Source organism: Sus scrofa, chromosome 5 (assembly GCF_054392235.1).
Source record: "Sus scrofa isolate SSC_HxYL_T2T_F1_AM1 chromosome 5, Sscrofa_HxYL_maternal_Yorkshire_Landrace_v2.0, whole genome shotgun sequence".
NCBI classification, from domain to species: domain Eukaryota; kingdom Metazoa; phylum Chordata; class Mammalia; order Artiodactyla; family Suidae; genus Sus; species Sus scrofa.
In genome coordinates, this window is record NC_139387.1 from 99,836,058 (window position 1) to 99,863,922 (window position 27,865).

A 27,865-nucleotide genomic window follows, 5' to 3' on the forward strand; every position below is an offset into this window, starting at 1 on the left:
AGCCAACCCTCTGTCCTCGTAAATGTCAGCTCCTGTATTTCTCTCTTACCTTGGTAATTTCAGTCAACCTCAATTTAGTCAAAAAATTTTTATTGATTCATGTGCTTTTATGAATTGTGACAGAGTTGAAGTATGAGTGGCCATTAGAATTATTTAGGAATTTTTTCAAAATAAAGATTTCTTAGCTCTGCTCCAAAAAATTCCCAATCACCAAGAGTACGGTGGTCTTAGACATTTATATTTTTGAATAGGTCCCCTGAACAAAACTGACGATCATCCATATTTGAGAATCTCTGTTTTTAGAGTATTATTAAATTCATATTATAATAACTTGGTTCTAAAAATCTTCTACCATCTCTTAGGTTTCCAGAGGCTGCTTAAGAGGCATGTTGGAAATTCAGCCTTAGAAATCATAAGCCAGACAATTGCCAATGATTTATCTAAGGCTGGCAACATTCTTTTCCCCAGTGACACTAACTCACCAGTTATATACCTGTCCTCAATGATAGAGAAGTACATCTTAGAACTAAAATTTCATGGTGGATTTTTCCAGATCCTGTAGCCACATTTTATTAATATTTGAAACTAGCTGCACATAATCCTAGTAGTAGCAATAAACATTTTGATGCTATGTCATATTAGGAAAAAAATTGCTTGATTTTCATTACTCACTTAAAAGGTTAAGACATCAGGTCATGTGAGAAAAATGAAAACTATAAGCTTATGTGATCTGCCTACAAGCAAAAACAAGAGCAAATTCAAAAACTCTGAGCTCCCAAATTTCCAGTCCTCTTATTTCTTGCCCAGAAACACTACCTCCCACACTGCACATGTTGTAAACTTTATGTGGCCCATCTGTTAAGGAGTTTGTTTTCCAAATTTGCAAGGGCTTGGCACTTCTGGACCAAGTATCAAAACTGAGTGTGACGTAGATTTTTACCTTTTTAATAATTTAGAAATTGCAAGGACACTGGTGTCGGCAATGTCTGAGAAACAGAGGAAGCAACCCTTACATGCAGAAGCAGTAGAGAAAGGGTTAAACATCTTGACTTAGGCAAAGGTATACTTAACACCCGCCATGATGACAGCGGTAGCAATACTAAGGGTGTATTGAGTTTCCAGGTTCGGTTGTGGGCTGAATGTGGGCACAGTTTGGCATTTGAAATTAGGCAGATCCAGACCATGATGTTTCCTCACAGTTAATGCAGAGACCATAGATAATAATTATGTTGCTGAGCCTACAGAGAATCTTTACGACTGATCCTCTATTAAACTGGCAAAACAGAGGGTAATGTCTCCAGCACTAACAAGTTGGCAGGGAAGTAGCTGGCAGCTCCTCCCACTAATGTTCCATCTGTGCGAACCTTCAGTACGATCCAGGAGATTGTTTCCCCACACAGGTTGTGCCTGCAGTATAATCAAGAGAGAGCGAGACCCACTGGAGATATCTTTATTGCTTTTGCAAGTCACTGCCATTGGAGGGGGAGCCTGCATGGCATTGAACGTTAATGCTATTATGTCATTCTAAGGAGAACTATTTCTATGCAGGCATGTCGACAGGAAAATAACTGTTTCTAAGTGCTGACTTATCCCAGTGACATAAAAGTCATAGAACAAGAAGAACGGTTTCTAACCAAGATTCATTTTAGAAAAGCCTTTTGTTTCTTTTCATGGAAGCTTGGGAAACCGCTTTTGTGTAAAAATATCTTTTCTGTTGATTGCTAACACAGTCCACGGTACCTTCCCAGCCTTGACTCTCCTCCAATATCCTGGGTCGGTTGGCTCAGACTTTGCTCCAGAAGCACAGAGGGGAAGGAAGAAAGGCTTGTGAATTCAAAAGGAGTGCACAGACCAGCTGAGGCAAATCCTAACTTCCATCCATGTCGTGGTGTCTGTCATCAGTCATTTCCAGTGCTACCCAGGAAATATTCCCTGGATATTCTAGGCAGAAGTAGCATCTGCCTCCTCTGCACACCTAAGCATTCATTTGATATTTAACATGCACTGTCTGGTTGTAGAAATATTGCACTACATGGCTTATTTTTCCTTTTATATGATCCACAGTGCCTAGAATAGGGCTTTATTTAATACGCTTTGCATCATGACAAAATAAATGCATCTTAAGCTGTCCTCATTGAAGGCAATACACAGGGAAATATCATCAGGTTACTCACCAAGGAGGCAGATCTCTGATGCCTCACCTCATCCTAAGGGATGGACACTATGGAATAATAGGTAGTAATAGCTAACACTTTGATGCTTTGATGTGCTGGCCTGGTTCTCAGCACTTGATGTATTTCACCCATTTAATTCTCACAACAGGAAGTAGCTATTGTTATTATTTTCATTTTACAGGTGAAAAAACTAAGGCCCCAAAGAGTAGAACTTTTTTTAGAATCTTACATCTAATAAGTGGGGATATTGAGAAATGAACCTGAGTGATCTGTCTTCAAAGCTAAAGTTCTTAAACACCACGCATACTGCTTCTGGATGGGAGTCATAAATGTCCACTGCTATAGTATTTTTGCAGCATCTCAGACTCTGTGCCTGACAGAAATTTAGAGGTGGCAACAGTTTTAATTACCAGTTTCTTGTGTATTCTTGTGTGTTCTTCTTCATGGAATTCACTTTGAGTACATCTTAGGAGTTTGAAGAAGTCCAAGAAGTTAACTTCCTTCCATCTTCTCTAATAAACTCATACCCATACTCCCACCCTACATTTGTTCACTTCCTTCCTATTTTTCCAAACAGGGCAGAGATAAAAAAATATAAAATAATAATGCCACCAGAGACATTACCGAAGATATAGGTATTTTCCCCACTCTGGAAGGCTTCATCATAACCTGATTCATCTAGCAACTCCTGTTTTCCAATTACAGTTTCAGTGGAGTGTTTCTTTACCTATAGGCAGCTGAGGCACCTCCCACAGTTCTCTGTTCATAGCTACATCATAGTGATTATCTTTTTAGAATACTGTTGTTTATTTGCACTTAAATCTCCCCTCCTAAGCTGTAAATTCCCTGAGAATAAGGACTGGGTCTTTTATTTACTTAATATTCCTGGCTCTGTGCATTATAGCAGACACTTAAAATGGATGTTCTGAAAGAATTAATGAATTCAATACAAAGCCTTCATTTTATACAGGAGGAAACTGCAGTGCAGGTGGAAATGTGAAGTGAATGCTCATGATCACATAACTACTCAATGGAAAAGCTGACCTCAGGTCGGCTGCACTTTCCATGATGAATGCCAGCTTGTCCTCCCCAGCCCAAATCAAAACTGACCTCCTTAATACCTGAAAACAATAGGCCAGGACTAAATAGCTATCTCCTTTGAATCTTATAATGCGTATAATCTACAACACTCCCTTAGCTCTTCTGTAATTGCCCTGTGTTTTAACCTAAGTGTTCATATGTGTATTTTACTTCTCTCTGCCTGGAGTATAATTATTTGAAAGTTAGGAATGTACCTATCTTGTTTTTTCTTTTTACAATGCTTTGATTATTTGGGAGTTTGCGCTTGGAAAAATTAGGAATTGATCATCTTGTCCATTCTCACCACTTCCATCATCACCTCTAATTTTAGCCCCAGGCACATGGTCAAGTGTCAACTATTTGCATAGTCCTCCATCTCTCTGTCTCTCCTAGAATCTTCTAAACATTCCTCTGGACCCCTATCAAATGTTATAAAACAAAAATCAGAGCACTCTGAGATTGGGTTAAGTAGGCTTATTGTTTTCCCTTGGAATATCTCTGTGGAATGGTAGGGGATAATTATCCTGGATAAAGATCTTTTTTGTTGAGCAAGTTGGAGACTCTTCAACATATCTTGAGAGCGGGCGTCTGGAAGTGCAGGAAGCTCTCAGGGCCTGAAGAAGCCAGATCACAAAAGCTGTCAAAAAGCAAAGCAGTTACTTTGCCAGTTTCCCATTCTCATCATTCTCTCTCCCTCTCTCCTCCTCTCTCAATCTGTCTCTCTCTCTCTGTCTCCTCCCCACCCCCGCCCCCGGCCTTTATTGCAAGGAACATGTGGTCTTTCTTCGGCATGGCTGCTTTATCATTTTCTGTCTCCAGGTCTGTTGTCTTTGCTTGTCTATGTGTACAGAACAGTTGTCCTACACCTCCCAAGTTCACTCATTCAGGTAACAGGAATCTCTGAATCCCAGTTCCCAGAACCTGAAAGAGTCACTAAGATTGCACCAACTTGGGTCAGTGTCTGTATGTGGTCTGTTCAACTATGGCTCAGAAGTCATGGTCATTTGGAATACACATGAGTTTATGCCATCTGATATGGCCTCTGCTAGACACACTATGGAGAAATGAGATGAGAAAAGTGGAAACCTAACTTTCAAAAACTTAATAATAAACTTCAGAACAAGAATTAGACTGTGGTTGCCGGTAGGGGAGAGAGAGTGGGATGGATCGGAAGCTTGAGATTAATACATGCAGACTGTTGCCTTTGGAATGGATTGGCAATGGGATCCTGCTGTGTAGCATGGGGAACTATGTCTCATCACTTATGATGGAGCATGATAATGTGAGGAAAAAGAATGTATACATGTATGTGTAACTGGGTCACCATGCTGTACAGTAGGGAAAAAAATAATGTATTGGGGAAATAAAAAGAAAAAAAAGAATAAATCTATTTTTAAATGATATTTATTAGCTTTCCTGAAATCAAAGAAGACAGAAAGTGTTACCATTATTTGGTCAGGAAGATGGGAGGAATAGCTGTCATTATCTTCCACAGTATTGTACCGTTACTTACATCTCAAAGATTCTATCCTTTCTTCTATCCAAAACTATCTCCTTCACTTAGAATGGGGAAAATAGGGAGGAGACGTAGGACCTCTTCATGCTCCCTGTAACACCTAAAATGTGGCCGCCTATGAGAGGGCCTCCAGCTTCTAGGGCTCAACATGATTGCTGTCTCTCTAAGTATCATACCAACATCCCAAGCGAATAGGTAAATCAAGAGGATAAGAAAGTACTGCTACCTCTCCTTTAAGAATACTTACCAGAGGCTCCATTGACAATTTCTTTCATTGGTCAGATCTAGTCAAATGATCACACCGAGAAGCAAAAAGGATCAGAATATATAATCCCTTAACTGAACAATTCCAAGTAAGAATCAGGAATCCATTCATCTATAAAAAATGACAGAATGATATTGTATAGCTCATTAACAGTCTCTGCTATAACCTTTAGTTCCTACCCTCAATCTATTTCATTTGTCCATAGCTTTTTTAAAAATTTTTTTAAATTTTTTTAGAATTTTTCGTTATTTCTCCAATACTATTTTTTTTCTACTGTACAGCATGGTGACCCAGTTACACATACATGTATACATTCTATTTTCTCACATTATCATGCTCCATCATAAGTGACCAGACATAGTTCCCAATGCTACACAGCAGAATCTCATTGCAAATCCATTCCAAGGGCAATAGTTTGCCACAGCTTTTGATTCTGACATTTTTTCCTGCCTCTTTTAAATCTTACCCAACCCTTGATTATTGATATGGAACTATGCTTATTGCTTACACGACTTCCTTTCTGTTTACTTTTCTCTTTTATTTTCCTCAATTGCTCAATTTCTTCCTACCCTCTAAGATATGTATCCAAGGGTTGTCTTTTCCTCTTGGTACCTGCTTTCATCCACTCATACCATTTTACCAATCAACACTTTTTTTTTTTTTTTTTTTTTTAGGGCTGTACCCACAGTATATTGAAGTTCCCAGGCTAGGGGTCTAATCAGAGCTATAGCTGCTGGCCACAGCCACAGTCACAGCAATGTGGGATCCAAGCCACATCTGCAACCTACACCACAGCTCTTGGAAATGCTGGATCCTTAGTCCACTGAGCAAGGACAGGAATTGAACTTGCATCCTTATGGTTACTAGTCAGATACTAGTCAGTTGTGGTTACTGCACCACAACTGTAACTCCCAATCAAGAGTATTTTCTAGTTATCTCTTTCATCTTCCAGCAACATATTTTAGACCACATGCCGGTCATTTTTAACTGACTCTACCACCAATTAAAAACGACATCTCCAAAAATCTAGTGACATCTAAGAACACAATTCAAAATGCAATTCAGAGAAGTTTTAGTAAGGAAATTCTAACTCCCCTCATCAGGTATGCTCACTTATTACACACCTTCATTATTCCCTGAAATTATTCATAAGGCACACAATTGTAAATGTTTTACTTGTCTTAACTGTACAATGATTTGTTCAATGTTTGTGCTTCCTACTAGCTACTAGATCTTGAGGACAAGAAAGATATCTGTCCTGTCATTTGCACTGTATCTCCAGTGATTCACATAGTAGTCATTCAGAATAACAAAGCAAATGAATGGACAAATGAATGACTGAATAAAAATGTCATTTAGTTCACTTCCCAAAGTCTTCATGGAGTGACATTTCCTTGGTCTGCAGTGTATTCCCTGATTTTTTTTTTTTTTTTTTTTTTTTTTTTTTTGCTTTTTAGGGCTGCACCCACAGCGTATGGAGGTTCCCAGTCTAGGGGTCAAATCAGAACTGCAGCTGCCAGCCTACGCCACAGCCACAGCAACACAGGATCTGAGCTGCGTCTGTGATGTATACCACAGCTTACGACAGTGCCAGATCCTTAACCCACTGACCAAGCACAGGGATCAAACCTGTGTCCTCATGGATGCTGGTCAGAGTCATTAACTGCTGAGCCACAACAGGAACTCCGTATTCCCTGATTTTTTAAACAGACTACACATGAGTTTGTGCTCCCAGGAGGAATCAGCTCCCTTCTTTACCATCTTCATACACCAAATGATTTTCAAAGACAGATACAAACACCATAAGTACATGAAAGAGTTGTATCAGCAAGTCAACGGCTAAGAGACTGACATGAGAAGTCAAATTACATTCAGAAAGTTGCTAGATGACCACAGAATCAGAACAAGAGGGTATAGTCATGATTCATTGTTTAGTGTATCCAGGCCCAAGTATGCTAATATATCCTTCTTCATAATAGGGATGATTTTAATATGGGGCCACAATACTTGAAATATGTTGACTTAGACTTCTTCTTCCTTGCACAGTCCTTAGGAATAAGAGATTGGAGTTTGAAAAGAAAAAAAAGGAAATATCCTTATCTACCTTTGAGGACTGTTATAGGTATTAATAAAATAATTGTATAAAATATTTAGCACACTTTCTCATGTTATAAGCACAATTGGAAGTTATTGTACCCCTTTCCAGGCTTCCATGATGGTCAGTCTCTTTTTTCATTAACCTATTTCTTTAGATAAAGTTATATCTCAATCCAATCAGTCAGGGAATCCATTTTTTTATATCTCTATTCTGATACATTGTATATTGAAATAGTTTAAGAGGCTCTTGTTATCTATAACTCAGATATCTCCAGGCCTCATCTACTTATTAATAATAAGAGGAGTTCCTCTTTGCCACAGCAGGTAAAGGGCCCAGCATTGTCAGTGCTGCATCTTGGGTCGCTGCTATGGCACAGATTCCATCCTTAGCCCAGGAACTTCTACAGGCTGCAGGCGCAGTTGAAAAGAAAAAGAAAAAAGCTATAATAGTAATAATAATTTACATTTCCTAGTTCCTGTCCCCATCCACTAATGAAAAACCTCCATCTCTCAAAAGATCTCCTTCTACTCACCCAAATATTCTGAGAGTCCCCAGGGCCAGTCTCACATGTACTGAATCCATATTTCTGCTGTAATGAATATTTTTTTGTTTTTATCTCTCCTCTTCCTACTTCTGTTTATTTATGACTTTAGTTGACCCTCTCAATAACTGACTTAGCCCAGGAACAAGACTGAATAAAAAACCCCATCACATCCTCCATTTCTCTTTTTCAAGTGCACTTTCACCAGCATCTCCTTCCTCTTCAGCCAAAACCCCCCAAAGCTCATATCAGCATTTGTCTATGGGCCTCAGATGGGCAGAGAACAGAGTCCCTGGCCCTGTAATCCCAACCCCTGCTTAGAGTCATTCAGGAAATCCTCTTGGTTTATTTTTATTATTTTGAAGATGTTGAAGAGTCCTACAGCAATGCTATTCCTATCTACCTATAATTTCAAGTAACTTTTCATTCTGTGGCCAAATTTCTGGTAATGGCACCTGGCTCAAAAAAACTCAGAGTAATCTCATGTCTTCTTTTTTGTTTCTCATAACCAATTCTTATTACTGCGGATTTTACCTCCATAATCTCTCTTGTTTTTATCTCCTTCGTTAATATCACAGCTGCCCTCTAGAGTGAGCCGTTAATTACTCTTGCCTGGATTGCTGAAAAGTCCTCCTAATTTGTGTCTTTGCCTCTCCCCATATCTTCCATCTACCCAACAATTTTCTGATCTATAGATTTTGAACAGTGGACTAAATATTGCAGCTCTAAAAGCCATTGAGTCCATGAAAATCAAGTTGAACTGTCAAGACATTTTTCCTACAATTTATATCACTGTTTCCTTCCATCTTAGGTAAATCTGATGAACTAGGTCAGTTTTTTCCAGTTTAGGTTAAAAACATATTGTTAGAAGCCAAGCTATACTGCTTTTTGAAAACCGAAAGTAAATGTCCCAGATTTCAGATGTAGAAGTTACAGAGATGTACACCAATCAAAGGGGCTGCTTTCTATAAGAGTGCTTTTATCTTAAATAGAAGAAAGTTAAATCTAATAAGTAGTTGGAATTACCCATAGCCAATTATGGGCAATGGCCATAGTATAAAAGCAAAAGTAATATTCATGGTACATTCCTCCTAAGTATAAACCCTACAAGAGCAAGATAGTGTCTGACCCATAGTTCACACTAGATAATTATTTATTGAATAGATAAATGATGTCTTGGATGTCTTTCCAAAGTGCAAATCCAATCTTGATGATACTTATAAATGGAAAGCTTCTTGAGAGCAAGGGTAGTATCCTGCCTATCTTTATATACCCATCAAAGACTTAGTGAAGTGTTTTGAACAGATGAAGCATTTAAAAGGATTGAAGTTCTTAATTTTTCAAAAATTTATAGGTGCATTCATGTATATCAGCAAAGGAAGTAATGCTCTCTGCATGGCAATACATAATGGAATCTGGAAATGGACGAAGAAGCCATAGAAGAATTTGGAAAGCCTTTAAGGTAAGGACTTCTCAACACATTACTTTACAACCTGACCAGAAAATGTTTAAATGTGTGAAGTCACTTAGGGAAAAGCAAACAGTCCCTCTCTGAAGGAATTCCCATTAAGAAGGGAGGTAGTATCAACTTCCAAGCTTTGTCCATGCTGTCTTCAAACTTTTCACTCCCATTGCTAAACTTTGGAAAAGTAGCCCTTCCTTCTCTCAAAGAGAATAGGAAGATTGCTGGTGAAAAGATGTTTGCCAGAATTGGAGTCAGATAGCAAGGTATTCACTAACAGCCTTGAGGAAGTTCATACACGTACCAGAGCTCAAACGCCATATCTATCAAATGGGTTGATAACACCAACCCTAGTTTCCAAAAACCACTGTTTAGACAACAAAAGATGATCCTGTATGTTGAAGTGCTTTTAAAAAAAAAGAAATGGATAAAGATGTTGTATATATTGGAATATTACTCAGCCATAGAAAATGAAATTTTGCCATTTGCCAGAAGAGGGATAGATCTGAAGGGTATTACGCCTGGTGTAATAAGTCAGAAAAAGACAAATATTATATGTTTTCACTTATATATGGAACCTATAAAATAAAACAAATGAATGAGTATAACTAAACAGAAACCAACTCACAGATACAGAAAGTAAACTGGTGGTTACCAGCGAGGAGAGGAAAGAAGGGGGAGACAAAACGAGTAAAGAAGATTAAGAGTACGGACTACTAGGTATAAAGTGAATAAGTTACAAGGATATAATGCACAACATAGGGAATATAGCCAATATTTTGTAATAACTTTATATGGCGTATAATCTAAAAATATTCGAATCATTGTGTTATATATCTGAAACTAATGTAATATTGTAAGTAAACCATATTCAACTTAAAGAAACATGAAATAAGATACATGTTAGGTGTTGTTATTGCTGTTTCTACTTTTATTATTGTTTTATATCTTGGAACTCTAGTTTGAACTATGAGGATACCTGTATATCAGTAATAACCTTAATATACATCCCTACGTGTTGCTTCTCAATATGGTCACAAAGAATGCTGTAATACTGAAAATTTCTAAACAAATATTCAGTTTGGGACACACTACATCCACACAATTCCAGGTACAAAGCCAAAAGCATCTCAAGGCAGCAGAGATAATTCAAACTGTTTTAATGAAGAAACAAAGAAATATTGAAAAAGACCATTGGTATTACATAGGAGGAAAAAAATGAGAAGAGAGAAATGAGTTGCACATCTAGGATACTGGATATTCCCAATTATATTAAATATAAAAAAAATTCCAACCTTATTTTCCCTTGATTATCCTACATAAAATAATATAGCACTCTGATTTTATTATTAAAAAACACTTGACCCCACTATTCCAAGACTGATCTCTTAGTTCATCTGCTTTTTAAAATTGCGATTCTTTATCTCTACCAGTGTTTTACCTCTGTCCTTTTATGTTTGGTGGTTTCACTAGTTCACAAATAGTTCAAAGTTTATTGTCTTCAATTTCTTGTTTAAATGTTTTTCTTCATGCTGTCTTATCTTTGTATCAATTTTCTATTTTCTTTTATTATGCATCATTTTTAATTTCCACTGCTTTTGATCTGCTCTTTACTTCTCTCCATCTCATTTACAGACTGTTCTGGTGTGTCTGTCTTCTATTGATTTCTTCTGTTTTTTCCCCTTTTCTCTATCCCAATTCTACCCATCTGTCTTATTTATTATTATTAAAAATATATATATATATGGGTGGGTAGCCTTAAAATACTACAGGAACAATTTGTTACTACGATATTTAGAGGGAAAAAAGCCACAGCAAACGTTTATTCTAATGAATATGTTTCTCTGAGTGTGTGTTGCGGTGGGGGCGGGGGGCGGGCGGGGGTAGGGACTGTGGGGGGCAGATAGTTGACTCAAGTCACTAGGTGGCAGTAGTACAGATCTGATTCTCATCAGATGTCTGTGCCCCTTTCTCGTCTTTCTTAATGTTTATGTACTATTTGTGGATTTTTTCTTCAAAAATTCATTTAGTTCTTTCCAGCATCTACTTTTAAAATCTAGGACATGTCATATCACTTCTCAAAAAATAACATATTCTAACATTTAAAGGTTTTTATAATTGCTGATTTAAGGCTGAACTGGGAAGAAAATAGTTTGGTTGATTGGCTTTATTTGCATGGGGAAATATGAAGAACTTAATATGTAAGTGTGATAATGCATAAAATTCCAAATACCAATTCAAATCTTTAGTTTTTGCAGTAGAATGTATTATGAGCATTTCATATAGACATACCTTTCAGGATCTCCAAGTCTTAATTAAGATAATTTGAATAATCCGTTTGTGTTCTATTGAATATGTAATGCACACCTGCTGCTTTTTTTCTACTCTGTGCCCTTTCCTTTGACAGCCTGATCTTGCTCTATGCATTTACTAGCTAGGAGACTTTAGACACATTAGAAAATTTCATAGTGCTTTAGTTTCCCCCATCTGTAAAATGATGGAGTTAACTATAAGGTTGAAATGACTCAATTAATGTGAAACATCTAAAACAGTAACTGGCATATAGTAATTTTTTAATGATACCTATTACTTGTTCCAGATTTCCTTAGACCACTTATATTTATTTTTAAGCATTAGTTTGGAGGATAAAGATTAAATGGAAACTCTTCTCCTGTAACTTATAAATAAAGTGCAAATAAGTAATCAGATGATTACAATACCGAATGGTAAACGAGATGGGGAGGAATAACCCAGAACTCTATAGAATAAAATAGGATCATGTGACTTAGTACTGGGTATGAGAAGGAGAGAGGGAACTCCTCCGGATACGTCAGTTGAAACCCAAGAATGAGAAATTTTGACTGGATGAATCTTTGAGAAGAGTAGGTTGAGAAAAGCATTTCTGGGAAAAGAATGAGCATATGCTCTTCCTGCAGGTGTGACTAAGAAGGTGACACCAGCTTTACTCAAGAATAGGACCATTTTTTTCATAATACTCCCAGGGATCTGTGAATAATTCATTCTGAATTTTCTATAAAGCAGAAGCAAAGAAGTCATTTCAAGAGCCAAGAAGAAACTATTATATAGCCTGGCCTACTGAAGTGTGACCGTAAAATAATGAAACAGATTTTTAAACAAAATGTGGCATGAATCTTTTCTCAGATAATAAGCTGATCTCCTCCCTATAAAATGCTACTAAATTTGAATAAGGAATGCATTCGTGAATGATTAAATTTTCTAGGAGTGGCGATAGGTTTATACTGAGTCATCAGTTATTCTGTCCTTTAGGGCAGTTGTGTGAATTTGCACAGTCTGGAGCTGGGCAAAAGTGCAGCCACTGAACATCAGCACAGTAAAAGTCTGGATGATGATGATGATTTTTTACAATCACTGAAATGAGACCATAAGAATGAGAGTTGGAGCAAATGAGTTCCCCATAACTTGTAGTCCATAAAGATGTAGTCCTGATTTCCCAAATGGACAAAACAAACTTCCTATAGCATGAAAAACTTGAGCTGGCCATCCCCGTTTTTAAAAGCCAACGGAAGAAATATGGAGCAACAGAAGTGAATTTAACCATCCAGAAACTGAGCTATAAAACCATCTACATATCCTTGCAGGAAACATATATTTCTGCAAGGCAGGGAACTGTGGATACTTTGCGTGATGAAATACGTAAGAAAAGCCCCGGGGGTCTGTGTGTGGATGCAAAGTGATTACATCGAGCACTTACCGTAATTGCTTTCTACCATTTAGTCAAGTCAAGTAGTGATTAAAACAGCAGCCAGGCCATATGGGTGGGGAAAGAGGTCAAGCGTATTCCTAGCTCTGCATCTGTCCTGCCAGTCTTTAGCTTTTCTCAGGCTTCTACTTATATGCATCTCCCTTTGTCTATTAAAACTATCAGATTTGAAATTAGCAGAATTCCTGTTTCCCTGTCTCAGGGAGTCTCTCAGGACCCGGATTAGGGATTATGGATCGTCAGGGGCCCTAGGTAACTCCTTCCTGATATTAAGCAGGAAAGGGCTTCAGGTAATTGTGGGTGGCTTGAGATGAATTTGACAGTAGTATTTCCCCAGGCCCTGGCTACTAGTAGATATATATGTAGCTCCCATAAATCACTTCACATCCTGAAGGTTATCTATGTGCAACCACTTAAGAATTTCCCCTCTATATAAAAAAAAAAAAAAAAATGTCACCAACCAAGGGCCCCATCTTCCCATCTTTCACTTCTACTGAGCAGTTTGTGCCACCTTGTTTCAGGAATTCTCTGGAAAGGAGAGTGTGTGTCTAGTGATGCTACTCTTTTTATTTTAGATTTCCCCATCTAATATGTGACGTCGCAGAGTCACAAGACTGGTGCAGTTAGCAGAGATGCCCTCTCCTGTCATAAACCTGATCATAGTTTCTGTACTTCAAAGAGAAACTGATGGACACAATGATTCCTTTTAATTCCCCTTCATTTGTACTTCTGACTTGTTGTAATACCACATGCTTTTAGTATTCTATCCCAGAAAGCTCACACACAACATTAAATATTCCATAATGCCTCCCGGCAGCACATTGATACATATAATATATTATCTCATTCATTTTTCCATCCTTATCCATTCTACCATTACTATTTAATTATACTCATTATTTATTTATTTATTTATTTATTTTTATTTTTCTTCTTTTTAGGGCCATACCCGTGGCATATGGAAGTTCCCAGGCTAGGGGTCCAATTGGAGCTACAGCTTCCAGCCTACGCCACAGCCCAGCAATTCGGGATCTGAGCCGCGTCTGTGACCTATGCCACAGGTCATGGCAACACCAGATCCTTAGCCCACTGAGCAAGGCCAGGAATCAAACCCACAACCTCATGGTTCCTAGTCTCAGATTCGTTTCCACTGCGCTATGATGGGAACTCCAAATTATACTCATTATTTAAAACAAATCCATTCAGCCATTCCTTGTCTTCTTCCCACTTGTGTTACTGACCTTGAGATGCATGGTTATGGTTCCTTTTGCTATAAGGTTCCACTCAGCTTGGCTTTTAACTTATTTTTTCTGGACCAAATTTTTTGACCTTCCATGGCTAACTAGGTAGCTTCTTTAATGATCTCTCTTCCTTTTCATCCTCCCAGTCCAATCCCTTTTTATCTAAAAACACTTAGGCATGTTCCCATCCACTGCAGCTATACACCAAGGCCTTTGAAAACTTGTCCACTTTGGAAAGGAATCAAGGAAAACTCCAAACAGTAGAGTACATTAAAAGAAACTTTTTTTTTTGTCTTTTTTTTTTTGCTATTTCTTGGGCCGCTCCTGCGGCATATGGAGGTTCCCAGGCTAGGGGTTGAATCGGAGCTGCAGCCACCGGCCTACGCCAGAGCCACAGCAACGCTGGATCCGAGCCGCATCTGCAACCTACACCACAGCTCGTGGCAATGCCAGATCATTAACCCACCGAGCAAGGGCAGGGACCGAACCCGCAACCTCATGGTTCCTAGTCTGATTCGTTAACCACTGCGCCCTGACGGGAACTCCCTAAAAGAAACATTTTAAATATATATCAAGTGAGATTATTTTATGGTGTAATCTAAACATTTCTAAAGCATCAGATACTGGATTTGGGATGTGGTAATTCAAAAATAAATGGCTAAGGGTAATGTGGTAATGTGTATTTGCTGTGTGTGTGTGTGTGTGTGTGTGTGTGTGTGAAGCTGCATATTGGGTATGAAATGCTAACCTATCTACACCTAATATGTTGGAGAAGTTTTTCAGTGGTAGGCAATTCACTATCTACAACTTACTCCTCTGCCTGGGAAGTCATTGTCCATTCTCAAGCAATCTGTTGCCCTTTAATAGCAATTCCATTCCAATGGAGATTTGAACTTAGGTACTAGACCTTTTTGTTCCACTCTAGGTTGTCAGAAATAGTACATTTAACAATCACGGAGTTCCCGTTGTGGCACAGTGGTTAACGAATCTGACTAGGAACCATGAGATTGCGGGTTCGGTCCCTGGCCTTGCTCAGTGGGTTGAGGATCCTGTGTTGCCATGAGCTGTGGTGTAGGTCGCAGACGCGGCTCAGATCCCAGGTTGCTGTGGCTCTGGTGTAGGCTGGCGGCTACAGCTCCGATTAGACCTCTAGCCTGGGAACCTCCATATGCCACGGGAGCAGCCCTAGAAAAGGCAAAAAGACAAAAAAAAAAAAAAAAAATCACGATTTTTGCCTTCATCCCCTTTCCTCATGACATGTATGAACATGAGACTTTTAGTGTGACCCATCAAATAGCAAATATAGCAGCCTAATAAATTATAGTTTTTCCTCATCAGAACATAAATCTGTATGTAAATGCCTCTGAGACAGGCCAAAGACAATGAAAATGACCATTGAATCACCCTGGGCTCTAAAGGAAACTTGTCTTTGTACTTACTGAGAATTACACCATACTTCCTTAATATTTTCAGTAATATATTCATACATATTTCATTAAATTGTAACACTTCAGCTTTTATCCCAGCTCCTGAGTTAACTGAGATAAAGAACTGTCATTAATCCCCAACCAGCAGAGACTGTTTCAGGCAGAAACTCCAGGACAAATAGAGTCTTCAGCTGGTCTCTGTATTTCCTGGTAGAAAAGGGTACACAAGAAGAAGAACCAAGCATCAGATGCAGAGACAGCTTCCAGGAAGCCAACTGTGTTCCAGAGGAGACCTAAACCAGGCAGCTCTTCTGGGATTGAATTCCCAGAGTCATTCCGGTCATTTTCCTCCTTGCCCAACCTCCCCTTCACCCTCTCAGTCAGCCTTGAGGATTCTAAAACCTGACCAAGCAGTTCCAGTCAGAACAAGCTCACCCTTTAACGATGGGAGGAGAAACTAGCTTCTCTGGGCCCTCACCTCACCCTATGGCATTTGCCTGGCAGCGAAGTTTCTAAGAATAGCTATTTTCTGTGGTTTTCTGAATCCCCACTCCCTAGGGAAACCAGGGAGTATAAACTTTTTTGGTTCTGAGGTTCCAGCATCAGCAAAATGTTTACCTTGAGTCTCAGCCAGTATCTTATTTTATCCAAATATATTCCCAAATGTACATAAACCAAAATGCCCACTAGACAGATCAGTATGTTTCTACTCCATAGCATTAATGGGAACAGAAATAATTAAAAGGACACTAAGTGACCTCCAGAAAGAGTATTTGGTTGAGGGACAGAGAGGACAAGTTAAAACAGGAAGCCAGTGTCTCTTCCTCGTGTGTGTGTGTGTGTGTGTGTGTGTGTGTGTGTGTGTGTGTGTGTGTGTGGTGGGGGAGGGGGCAGAGAAAGAGAAAGAGAGAAGTCTCCCTCTGGATCCCTCTTAGAAAAATACCTGTGATAGCATTTATGGCCCACTTGGATGATGCTGAGTCACAGTTGATGTTAATTGTTAGCGAAGGGAGTTATTTGAACACACTTCTTTGACTAACGGAGAAATTTAAGAAAGAAACAGAGCATCTATATTTCCTTAGTAATGGAAAATGAAAAGCAGGGCAAGGCACTAAGCAAAAAAATCATAGTACTATTCAACCCCCAACATGTAAATAATCTTTTTGAGGAAATTGTTTTCACCACTTGAGCCAAAATTAGAATTACAAATGGAACACTTAGGAAGGTCTCTATAAACTTGAAGTGCAAATACATCGTGTACCTTTTAGTTCCGATTAACCAACATAAGCTTTCACCTGTTGTATTGACAAAAAGGGCACTAGAAAACCAGCATCGTATAGCAGGAAAAAGCCGAATTGGTTCCATATCCTCCTCAGTTGTTTGTGTGATCTGAAGAAGCGTAGAAGGATTAGGTAATGTTCCCACGATCACACAGTTACAGTCAAGACGGCCTGGCCCAGTTTCCAAAGCCAAGCAGTCACAGCAAGGGGTCTGATTGATTTTACTTCTACTCACGCTTTTTTTTGTTGTGGCCCCACAGGACAACTTTGGACAAGTAGCCCTATGAACTGGACAGTTAAGGCTATTGACAAGTAGTTCTATTAGAATGATAGATAAGACAAACCCTCACAGATCCAGGTCTCTAAACCGGCCACTGTGGATACCTGACAGAATGACTCTCATAGAAAGGATGTATTAATTTCCCGCGGATGCTATAACCAATTACCACAAACTTGGTGGCTGAAAACAAAAGAACCTTATTTTCTCACAGTTCTGGAGGCCAGAAGTCTGAAGCCAATTTCATTGCACAGAAATCACAGAATCTCTAAGGGAGAATCCATGTCTCGTTTTTTCCAGCTTCTGGTGGCTGCCAATATTTTAGCTTGTGGCTGTTTTACTCCAACATCTGCTTCTGGGGTCATATTGTCTCTTCCTCGTGTGTGTGTGTGTGTGTGTGTGTGTGTGTGTGTGTGTGCACGCGTGTGGCGGGGAGCGGAGAAAGAGAAAGAGAGAAATCTCCCTCTGGATCCCTCTTAGAAAAATACCTGTGATAGCATTTATGGCCCACTTGGATGATGCAAAATAATCTCCCCATCTCAGGATCCCCTCAAAACACAGAAGGCAGAAAATCATTATCCACTTCCCCAACAATAGACCTGCCTGCCTATCTTTATTGATTGTAGATACAATATTTACATTCTAGGGAAAATCTACTTCTCTCTACATTTCTGTCTTGGGAAAATGAGATTTTCCAGTGCCTCAGAAATTACTAACCCATCCAAAGACATCTAAGGTGACTCTTTAGCTTTTCACTCCCAAAACAAAGCAGGTAAAAAACAACTTTGTGCAATGCCAAAATGAATGAATGAATGAATAGACAGACAAATAAGTTATGATCTGTGCTGTGAAGGGGTGTGAACATCAGAGTAGACTAAGGAAATTACTCTTACTTTTACTCTGACCTATTTTAAGATAACTTTCCTCTTGCTTGCCATTGCAATCTACAAAAGTTTAGTCCCCTTCCTTCAGAGTCAGTATTCTTCTTGGCTTGTCCATTCAGTTGTTATTATGGTCGATGTGCAGGGTTGTTAAGGAGAGAACCCAGAAGGCTCATCATTTTCCTACCTGTGTAGCCGTGGACTGGTTACAAAACTCATTCCTTACTTGTTTCTGATATGTACAATAAAAGCATCTTCACATTATAGATTATGAAGATTAAATAAAGTGTTTAGCGTGGTCTCTGACGCATACTAAGCAAAAAATAAACATTAGCTCTTACTGTCCTCTTTCCCCTCCTTGTTCTTTCCGTCTAGAGATCTCACATTCCCTCATTCCTGCTCGTTCACAGAAGGCTTTGGCACATGGCTCTCAGGCGGCCTTTCTACTTCAAGGCCTGGAGTCATCACAGATGACTCTGACATCCTCAGGGCCTCATTTCCAAGCTCTTGATCTCCAGGGGTGTATTTATATTGAACTAATAAAGTTGAAGCTTCGGGGTCACCTGTCATTTGCATATGTCCTGTCCAAGACCTTAGGATCCACTTTGCCATTTGTATTTGTAATTTGTTTTCTGTTTTTTAAAGAGGATCATCCCTCAATGGTGTAACCTCCAGACCCCACAAGACCTCAGTCCATCCCTGTTTCTTTTCAGTGATTTTTCTGTAACCTAACCACATTCTCCAGTGGCCACTCTGGAAATCAGCAGCAGCCTAGCCTATGCCTGCATTGAAATCACCTAACCTTGATCACAGTACCCTAGTTCTTCTAGCTTTCTCTCTGGAGTCCCCATAAAATCAGTTTTTTGACTCCATAATCATTTTGATCTCCATAAATTAATATTTAACTTTTCTAGAAATTGCATATATTATGTGCTTTTGTGTCTTTTAATGTACAGATAATTTGAAAGCTCAGTTATTGTCTATCATATGTAATATGCCCTAAAATATTTCAGTCATGAAAATTGAGCCCTTGCGCTCAAAAAATTGAGGAAACTTGCACTGGAATTACTAGTAAAGTCAAGATACAAACCAAGGAGTCATTTTTTTTTTTTAATTATTTTTATTGTTTTGCTTTTTAGGACCACCTTCGAGGCATATGGAAGTTCCCAGGCTAGGGGTCAAATTTGAGCTGCAGCTGCTGGCCTACACCACAGCCATAGCCGTGCAGGATCTGAGTCAAGTCTGTGACCTACACCTCGGCTTGTGGCGATGCCAGATCCCCAACCACCAAGCGAGGCCAGGGTAGGAGCCCACATCCTCATGGATACTAGTCGGATTTGTTTCCATTGCACCACAATAGGAACCCTCAAGGAATCATTTTGAACTGGATATCATCAACTTCGAATGTCTCTACCTATATATCAGGAATTTTCCTTGCCATGTTGGTGGTCTGCAAAGACATTTTCACAGTAAAATGATGTTCGAGGCCCTCCATGTCCACAAAAAAATTACCCAATGTCACTTACACTGAGCTCTGCCTCAGAAAGGCAAAAAGATAACTTGTATTTTATACATTCTTGTTTTAAGCGCAAACTTAACATTTCAGAATCTTAATCCTCAACAATCTAAATTCGGGATTTCCCACTGTGGCACAGTGGGTTAAGGATCCAGGATTGTCTCTGTGATAGTGTGGCTTTGATTCCCAACACAGTGCAGTGGATTAAGAATTCAGTCTTGCTACAGCTGTGGTGGCGTAGATTTCAGCTGCAGCTCACATTCAGTCCCTGGCCAGGGAACTTCCATTTGTAGCCATAAAAAAGAAAAAAAAAAAAAAAGAATCTGGCAAAAAGACATTAAAAAAAAAATCTAAATTCAAATGTTAATGAGGGAAATCAAAAGTGACTGACGTTTAATGAGTGTCAAAGATTTATCTGTTTATTTGATTGTTCTAGAATGTGGTAATGAAGAGGTAGAACAATGTTAGCATATAAGAATTCACCCTGCTGGCTTTTAATTTCTGAACTGCCAATCACCAGCCGTGACCGTAGTCAAAGTAACCAGACTTTGCTTTAGTTTGTAAAGAAGGATATTGTAGTAACTATATAATAAAAATGTTATGAAGATTAATAAGTTAAAATATGGAATCGTACCTAATTCATCAGAAGCATTCCATAAGTGTTAGCTGTTTTTATTGTCATATGTCATTTCAATGAGCAGGCTATTTGTCAGAGTATAGGAATATTTCTAATCATACTAAAATTTTGTGTAGGATTTTACTATGATCATATTTTTATTTTAGACTTAACTTTCAATGTAGATAGGATTTTTTCCTGAAAAAAATGTATATGGAGGGAGAGAGAACCTTATGGTCATGATGTCTGAACTTTAGTGATGTAACTGATAGAATGGAAGTCCTAATTAGGTGTCTTTAAAATATGCATTTTCACATGGGATATAAGCTGAAGACTAAGACTAAGAGTATATTCAGTACTGTGTGTCTTCCCTAGAAGAGTATTTTTGGAGGAAATGTTTCCTCATCAAACATTTATTAAGGATGACACAATGATAATACTTAGTATAAAAACACTAATAAAATTTGTACCCTTGTGAATTTATAAGCTAGTAAGAGATGAAGATGGCTAAACATACCTTTATCACACTGTGAAAAGTGTGTGATTGACCAATTAAGGTTTAGAGTATTTAAGCTTTAAGTTCCTCTCAATTACAAATAAGCCATGTTATCCATATTAAACAGTTTGACTGCTTGTTTTCATGATTATCTTAATTTTAGATTATTTGTTTACTAATTAATTTATCTTTTCTGCCATCACTAGCTGAGACCAAGAAAATGTGTTCCACTCTGTTCCCCTGATTAAATTTTAGGGTCAAAAAAGGTTGGTATACTGGTTAATTTGCTCCTTTAAAGAAATTAAATATGGAAGGATTCAATATTACTCAGTCTAGGTACATAATCCAGAGTCCCCTTAGACAGGGCATATTGAAGCCCCGCTGTCCTCCTTGCCAAATCAGTGCCCAGGAAGAGAAGAAATCCCAGCAGAGGATTGATATGAATTTAAATCAGATAAACAGCAAATTCTGCACCCAAGATAGGGCTTGCCTTTCAGTCAGTCAAGGCACAGTGTCTTGCATTTGGACACTCAAAGCAGAAAGCCAGAGAACTATAGTTAGGTCTTTGAAGTATGCTGATAAAGTAAAAGTGTCTCTTCTGAGTCATTTCTCTGTGCTGTGTCAAGAAATTGAGGATGTTTCCCAAGGTACTAAAGGATGTGCAAATTACTCCCTCATCCACTAGGTGTGGGTACAGTGCTGTATGGCTGATGCATCACCGGGTGAGGCTGGGTTATGATGCAGCATAAGCAAAGTTCCAGCAATGCAAGTGCTTGGAGTGGACCATGTCAGGATCACTAGCGCTCAGTAGTGGCTCTCTACTTACCAAGGGCAGAAATCAAAACAACTGATAGAATGCAGGCGTTGGGGATGGGAGGGTGGGAGTGGGGAAGAAGGACTTAGCGATCCGCCCTTTATAGTCACAGAGGGTCGAGAAGAGAAATGTATGTGAAATGAATTATACGTCTCAGCCTCCTTCACTTCATGTGGAGTGAAGAGACGGCTTTGTCACACAGCCGCCTGAGGCTAATCCTCCACACTCCTACAGTCTTCTCAGTCTACTGCCTGAGTACCTTTGAAGCCAGGATTTAAAACCCTAAAAATAGAAGCAGGATTACTGGTTGCAAACTGCTGAAGAATGAGCGGGGAGGGGGAAGGATGTACAGTGGCATGAGGACCGGTGAATTGGGAGGGACAATGTCAGTTTTGAAGAGAAATAGTAAACTCCCATTTAGGGCAGTCTTTAATAAATCTGACTTCTCTTTTCCTGTCTGAGATTTTTGTGGCTTTTCATAATTAGAAATTACATCCAGTCAATTTGAGTCTTTATTTATAAAATGTCCAATTCTCTTCCACCAATTGAATTCATCTCTTCATCACGACTAAGCTGGCTTAGGATATCCATCCACCAATTCTGCTGGCTCATTTCTTGCCTGGATTTTCTGGTTGACAGTCCTACTCTGTCCATACTTCTAGGATTGCACGCACCATCAAGAGGGGTAATCACTGCCCTGGAGACAGGGTCTGGCAAAGCACCACATGCTGGTTGAGCAAGCAAGCCTTATAAAATAAACACTTCTGTAAATCTAGGCCTTCCAGGTTAACGCAGAACAAAGGCTAATAAATATATTTTAATAATTACATTTGATAGTAGATTCGGAATTGAGAGCGGATGACTTTCATGGGTACCTGAGGTCTGAGGACTATTAACAAATATTTATTTCCATACTCCTTTCAATTACTATTAGAATGTTACTTCATCATCCTGATGAACTCAAGTGTGGCCATGTGGCTTTTCTTTGGCCAGTGAACGGATGTTATGAATGTCATTTCTAATCAGAAGCTTTAAGAGACACCTAGCATATTGTCACAAGCTCTAGTGCCTCTCCCACAATAAATGGCAGTGTTTCAGAGGAGAGGCTGAGTCACCAAGAAAGGACAACAATGCAGGAACAAAGACCACAGTCAACTCTGAGTGTATAGCTATAAACCTTTGTTTTAAGTGAGTGATATTTGAGGGTTGCTTTTTACTGCAACATAACCTAGCCTGTCCCAATTGGTTAATATTATCCAATGCTGGGTTACTAAGTTGTTAAATATCATGGTCTTCTACTTTTAGATGTATCTTCTAGGGAGTCTTATTTTCATCGAATGTCTTCAAAGTAATTTTGCACATCTTAAAAGCAGTCAAGGGAGATGAAAGTTAAGTCTAAACCTAGTGAAATCCTGGTAGAGTAAGAAATAGAACTCAAAGCTCCAACTCTTCTCTAGCTTCTAGTATATGCATATTTTCATAGCAAAAATATTTTGCCAACAAAATTAAGCACATTTTCCCCTCCATTTCTTCACTAGGTCAAAAGAAAATTCAGTACACATCAAGTGTTAAAAAATAAAGTTTACTCTTAGTTCACAACAGTAGCCTAAAGATAAATAAACAAAGATAAATAAAACACAAATATTTTTGAAAACAGAAAAGGCATATACACAGAGATTTCCGGCTCCACCTTAATGAGACTATACCACAGACATTTCATCACTTCAAGGTGTTCTAATATAACTTTTTATTAATATATAAGAACTTTTCTTTTAATCCCAGTGAGATTATTACTGTAATAATTTCCCTTATAATTCATTAAAATATTTTTATCCATTTTCACTTTTTCTCTGGGTCTATTTTATTTTCAAATTCATCATATTTCAATTTCCTTCTCAAAGTTTTAATAAAGGAAAACAGAGTGTTATCTGTTCATTTGCCCCTTATGAATTAGAATTTGAGATTGGTAAATGGCAAATACTTCTGTTTCTCCAGAAACAAAAGACTAATTTCAAAATCCCTTTTCAAGTTACATGACTTAACTCTACAGCATTTGGACTTCATTTATGTTAGTAAGTTAAGAATAACAACTCTTTACCTAATCACTTTTCTACCTGTTGTTTCTGATTCCCTTAGAAATGCACAGCAAAAGACAAATTCTAAATATTCCTTAGTGACACAGACTAGAGCCAGCTATTATAATAGTAAAAACAAAATTAAAGTCTGTTTTACTCTGTACATCTCCTGTACACCAGTTCCCTATCCCTATGGCACATTTTAGTCAAACATTTCTATAATAATGGGGACTTCTCTGTTTGTGGGTCCAAAGGCTGGTTGTTCAAGAGCTTCCACTCATTTTTTTTTTTCCAGCTGATTGCTACCAATAAAAATAAAAAAAGATAAAACACAATTCCTAGCATTTTACAACTTCTTTTCACGTTTTTCAAATATTGGCTGTGTATCTCCTATGTGATCATCATTGTACTAGTCTTCAAGAACCCAGTGGTGAGCAGAATCTACACCGGCCCTGTCCTAGAACATATTTTATGAGAGAGAGAGAGACAATCAAATCAGCAACAATATAAATGATAGTATTATATCACTCCAGAGGGTACTGCATAGTAATAGAGCATATTCCAGAGTGACAAGAACACATAGGATAAGAACCTAGTCTAGTCTAAGAAGGAGAGCAAAGGGGCATGCAAAAAGACTTGTAAGATATCATCACCAGAAGTGGAATTAGCCATGTGAAAGCATGCAAGAATATCTCCGAGTGCTGGGAACTAGAAGAAGTAGGCCTGAGTACAAGATTCTGACCAGCATCTGTAGAAAACTAAAGTGGGCCTACACTGTGCACAAGAAAAGTCCTGTCCCATTTTTGGTTCTACAGTTCCCAAATCACAGGAAATGAAGTCAAGGAATTCACAAGGAGAGAAGGAAGCAGAGGACCATTGGGTTAGAAAGGAAAGGATCAGAAAGAATTGTGGAAGCAACATAAAAATGCACTAGCCTAAGAGTTGAGAGATCTAGGCACTGGGTCTTATAACTGTAAACAATTGCAAAGCCAGTGTGTTAGCCCCTGTGATTAGCCCTGCAGTGCATTAAGTGGTTCAACTACCACTCTAAAGCTTTCAGGTAGATATCAGAGTATCCCAATTTAAAGATGCGTGAAATGAGGCTTAGATAGGATAAGTTAGATCTTTCTGCCTTCCAGTCCTAAACTCTGAACCCTTAGGCTACTGCCCATTAGAATTCAATTCACACACAAAGATCTTTTAAATGTCAATGTCCAGGCCCACCTCGAGTGAACTAAATCAAATTCTCTGGGGTGGGACTCCAGAGCATTTTTTAAGCTTTATAGACGACTCTAATTCACAACAAACATTGAGAACAACTATAGCCTCTGCTCCTCAGCCGCTAGATAACTTTATATAAATTTTTTTCCACTCAGGCTCTTATCAGTAAAGCAAAGAGCTAAGACTAAATTATTCCTGAGGTCCCTTCCAAATCATTCTTCACTTTTATACAAAGAAATTTCTGTTAAATGTTTCCAAAAGATTTGAAAATGGGTAAGGGAGTTTGTGACTTAAGTCAGTCATTAATTACATAGATCTCATCTAGTAAGTAGTTAGAATCTTGATGTATATTTAATGAATAATCGAATCCAAAGTCTTCCCATGTTGTAGTAAGTCCACTATTAGAATCCAGCGAGTGAGTGAGGTAATCACTCTAGCTCTATTGTATGTGATGAATTAGAGAAGACAGGAAGAACTGAAAGTCGATTCCAGTTAGTGATCTTATATAATATATAAGCCATTGCAATAAAAAATTATGTAAAATTATGATGCTTATTATTTTTGGAATTACTGTGCAGCCTATATGCTTTTTCTTCCCAGGAAGATTCCTCTAGCATAGAGTTTTAGACAGCTACTAAATTGATACAGCTATGAAACGGAGCTGAATGTTTAAGGAGAGAGAAGCAGAAGCTGGGACCTAGTAATAAGAGAGTCTGCTGAGATGAATAGAACGTTTTTGCATACTTGGCAGAGCAGTCCAAGGAAGAAGAGAATGGGGAAAAAGAACAGATAAGCTAAAGATAAGTGAGACAGAACTCCATGTAGATTTATAATTTGGAAAACGGTAAATTAATGCCTCCAGGCGAACTGACTGAGCCCATGAGAGAGAGAAAGAAAAATTCTGGTTTTAAGTACTGAAGAAGAGCCTAGACAAACTGAGAGGAATGTTGCACTATGCAATTTTTATAGTTTCAAATTTACTGCAAGCTTAAGAGTTATGCCGTGGCACTATATTCAGTTGCTTAATGATGGGGCAGAACTCTTCATAAACATTTCAGTCTCCTTTATTCCCAATAAAACAATAATTGGGCTTTTAGGCATAATCAAATACAATCTCATTAGTTAAAAAAATAGCCAGAACAGTCCATGAGGCTTATTCATACAAAATGAGTCTAAAGTTGACCTGGACTTTGGAATGTTTGTACCTTAGTCATGGACATTAATGTTGAGTCACTAATAAACAGCATATGGTGTTTTGAATGCTTCCTGTGAATTTTGCTTTCTCCGCCAGGAATCAAACATCAAAAGGCATTTAGAAGTCAACCTTGGTCCTCATCCCTTGAGATCAAGTTTGTAAGCCATTATACCCCCTTGCTGCCTAAGTAACACTATACATAACATATGTAAAATGGGTGAGTTTGGCATTAAAGCTTAGCTTATCTCACCTCACAGCAACTTTATAACTTGCTACCATGAGATTTGTCTACAGACATTTTCACCAGACCCTTGGGATAACAAGGAAATAGAAGAGCCATGGGAAAGAAATTATATAAATCATTAAAAGTCAACAAGTAGAAAAAGGAAAAGGAAGATAGAGAAGAAGAGGAAGGAAAAGGAGAACTAGTAGAAAGGACATAGAAGTAAAAGAAAGAATGTGATAAGTATGATGAGAGGCAAACAACCCTGAACTACATTGGGTAAGAATCTAATTCAATTTAACCAATATTTGTTGAGAATCAATCAAGCGACAGATGCTGCTGGAAGACCTAGAGATAACAACATACGCAATTCACTTCATTCTTTAAGAAGCTTATAGCCCCCTGGGAGTAGGTAGATACGCATGTGTCTGTATACTTTTTTTTTTCAAATAATCAATTGACAAACTATTTTTTGAGTAAGTACTATGTCTCAGGCATCAAACTAGGAGCTTAGTATGCAAAACTCAATGTAATACCAGAAATGCTGTCCTAGCAGTAAGAATAAAATACCATGGGAATACGGAGAAAAAGAGTGAAACCTTCCATGATGCAGTCATAGAAGGCTTCAGAAAGTGTCAACATCATAGGCTTAGAGGCCAAAGCTGGGCCTTACACTTAGCAGCTCTATGACTTTGGGCAAGTTTCAAAATCACCGTCACCCATCACCCTCTGCAATATTGTTAGAAGAAAAAGATATGTATATTTTTAATCCTATGACAGTTCTAATGATAGTACATGCAAAATCCAGATTCATAGATTAAAACCATTGGAAAAACAATCCTTACTCCACTACTCAAAAAGTTGACTCAATCAGATTTTTCAGATTTAATACAGTCTGCAGTTAAGAGTCTATGCTAATAAAATTTCTAGATAACTAGAGTTTAAGACCAAAGGAATATATGAAAGAAACTGAATACCTGTTCTCTGCCCACCAATGACAGTGATGACAGACCAAGGGACATAATTAGTCTGGGCACAGTACCTTAATTGTCACTCTCATAGTGGTCCACTTCTACACTATTTATGGCACATCAAAATGAGTAACTTCAAAATTTGTCATTTTGTGCAAACATAGAGTGCTGACCCTGCTTAAATATTATCTAATTCAACAACTTCCATTAATAAATAAACCAAGGGGAAAAAGTCAAATGCTATTCCCAAATTACAGAACTCATTAATAAATCATCTCACATAAATGGTTACTCAGCTCAGGAAAGACGATGCTTAGGTTTTGACAGGGGGTGAAAAATGGTGAGATTTTATGGGTCTGTGTATGTTTCTGTTCCCAGGGAAAAGGTGTGGTGATACTGAAGTCAAGAGGAGTGGAAGAAGGTATCTGATGAGAAAAACAGCAGATGATGGGAGAACTAGTCACCCACACACACACACACACACTCACATGCACACATGCACCCACACACAATTAGTTTTCAATATCCATAACCCACCTGTTCCTTTAATATTTTAAAGGAAATAGTCCACAATAAATAACTCTCATGCCTGTTTCTTTGAATTTAACAGAGTTTGCTTTAATGTATTATCAGGAAAGCAACCCCATTTTTTCTATATGCCTGGCATGTTACCAGTTTATAACTAATAACTAATAAACAGCTGCAGACAAGTAAACCTCAAGGGGCCTCCAAGATGGAGCTTGGATGGTTATGT

General features: G+C 38.3%; 2 long non-coding RNA genes across 5 annotated transcripts in view; one reads left to right on the forward strand and one right to left on the reverse strand.

Annotated features, from left to right (window-relative positions):
- LOC146403586 (uncharacterized) overlaps positions 1–27,865 on the forward strand; it is a 403,397-nt gene that overhangs the window by 84,263 nt on the left and 291,269 nt on the right. For all 3 annotated transcript variants that reach the window (XR_014804494.1, XR_014804493.1, XR_014804491.1), the window contains exon 2: positions 9,029–9,136. This is a non-coding gene — a long non-coding RNA (uncharacterized LOC146403586). The remainder of the gene's footprint in view (positions 1–9,028; positions 9,137–27,865) is intronic.
- LOC110260799 (uncharacterized) lies at positions 74–27,278 on the reverse strand. Of its 2 annotated transcripts, none has more exons than XR_002344262.2 (3): positions 27,183–27,278; positions 5,018–5,146; positions 74–3,891 (listed from the first exon to the last, which is right to left on the reverse strand). It is a non-coding gene; the product is annotated as an uncharacterized LOC110260799 (long non-coding RNA). The 2 variants fall into 2 exon arrangements; XR_002344263.2 differs by having other exon boundaries at positions 27,118–27,267.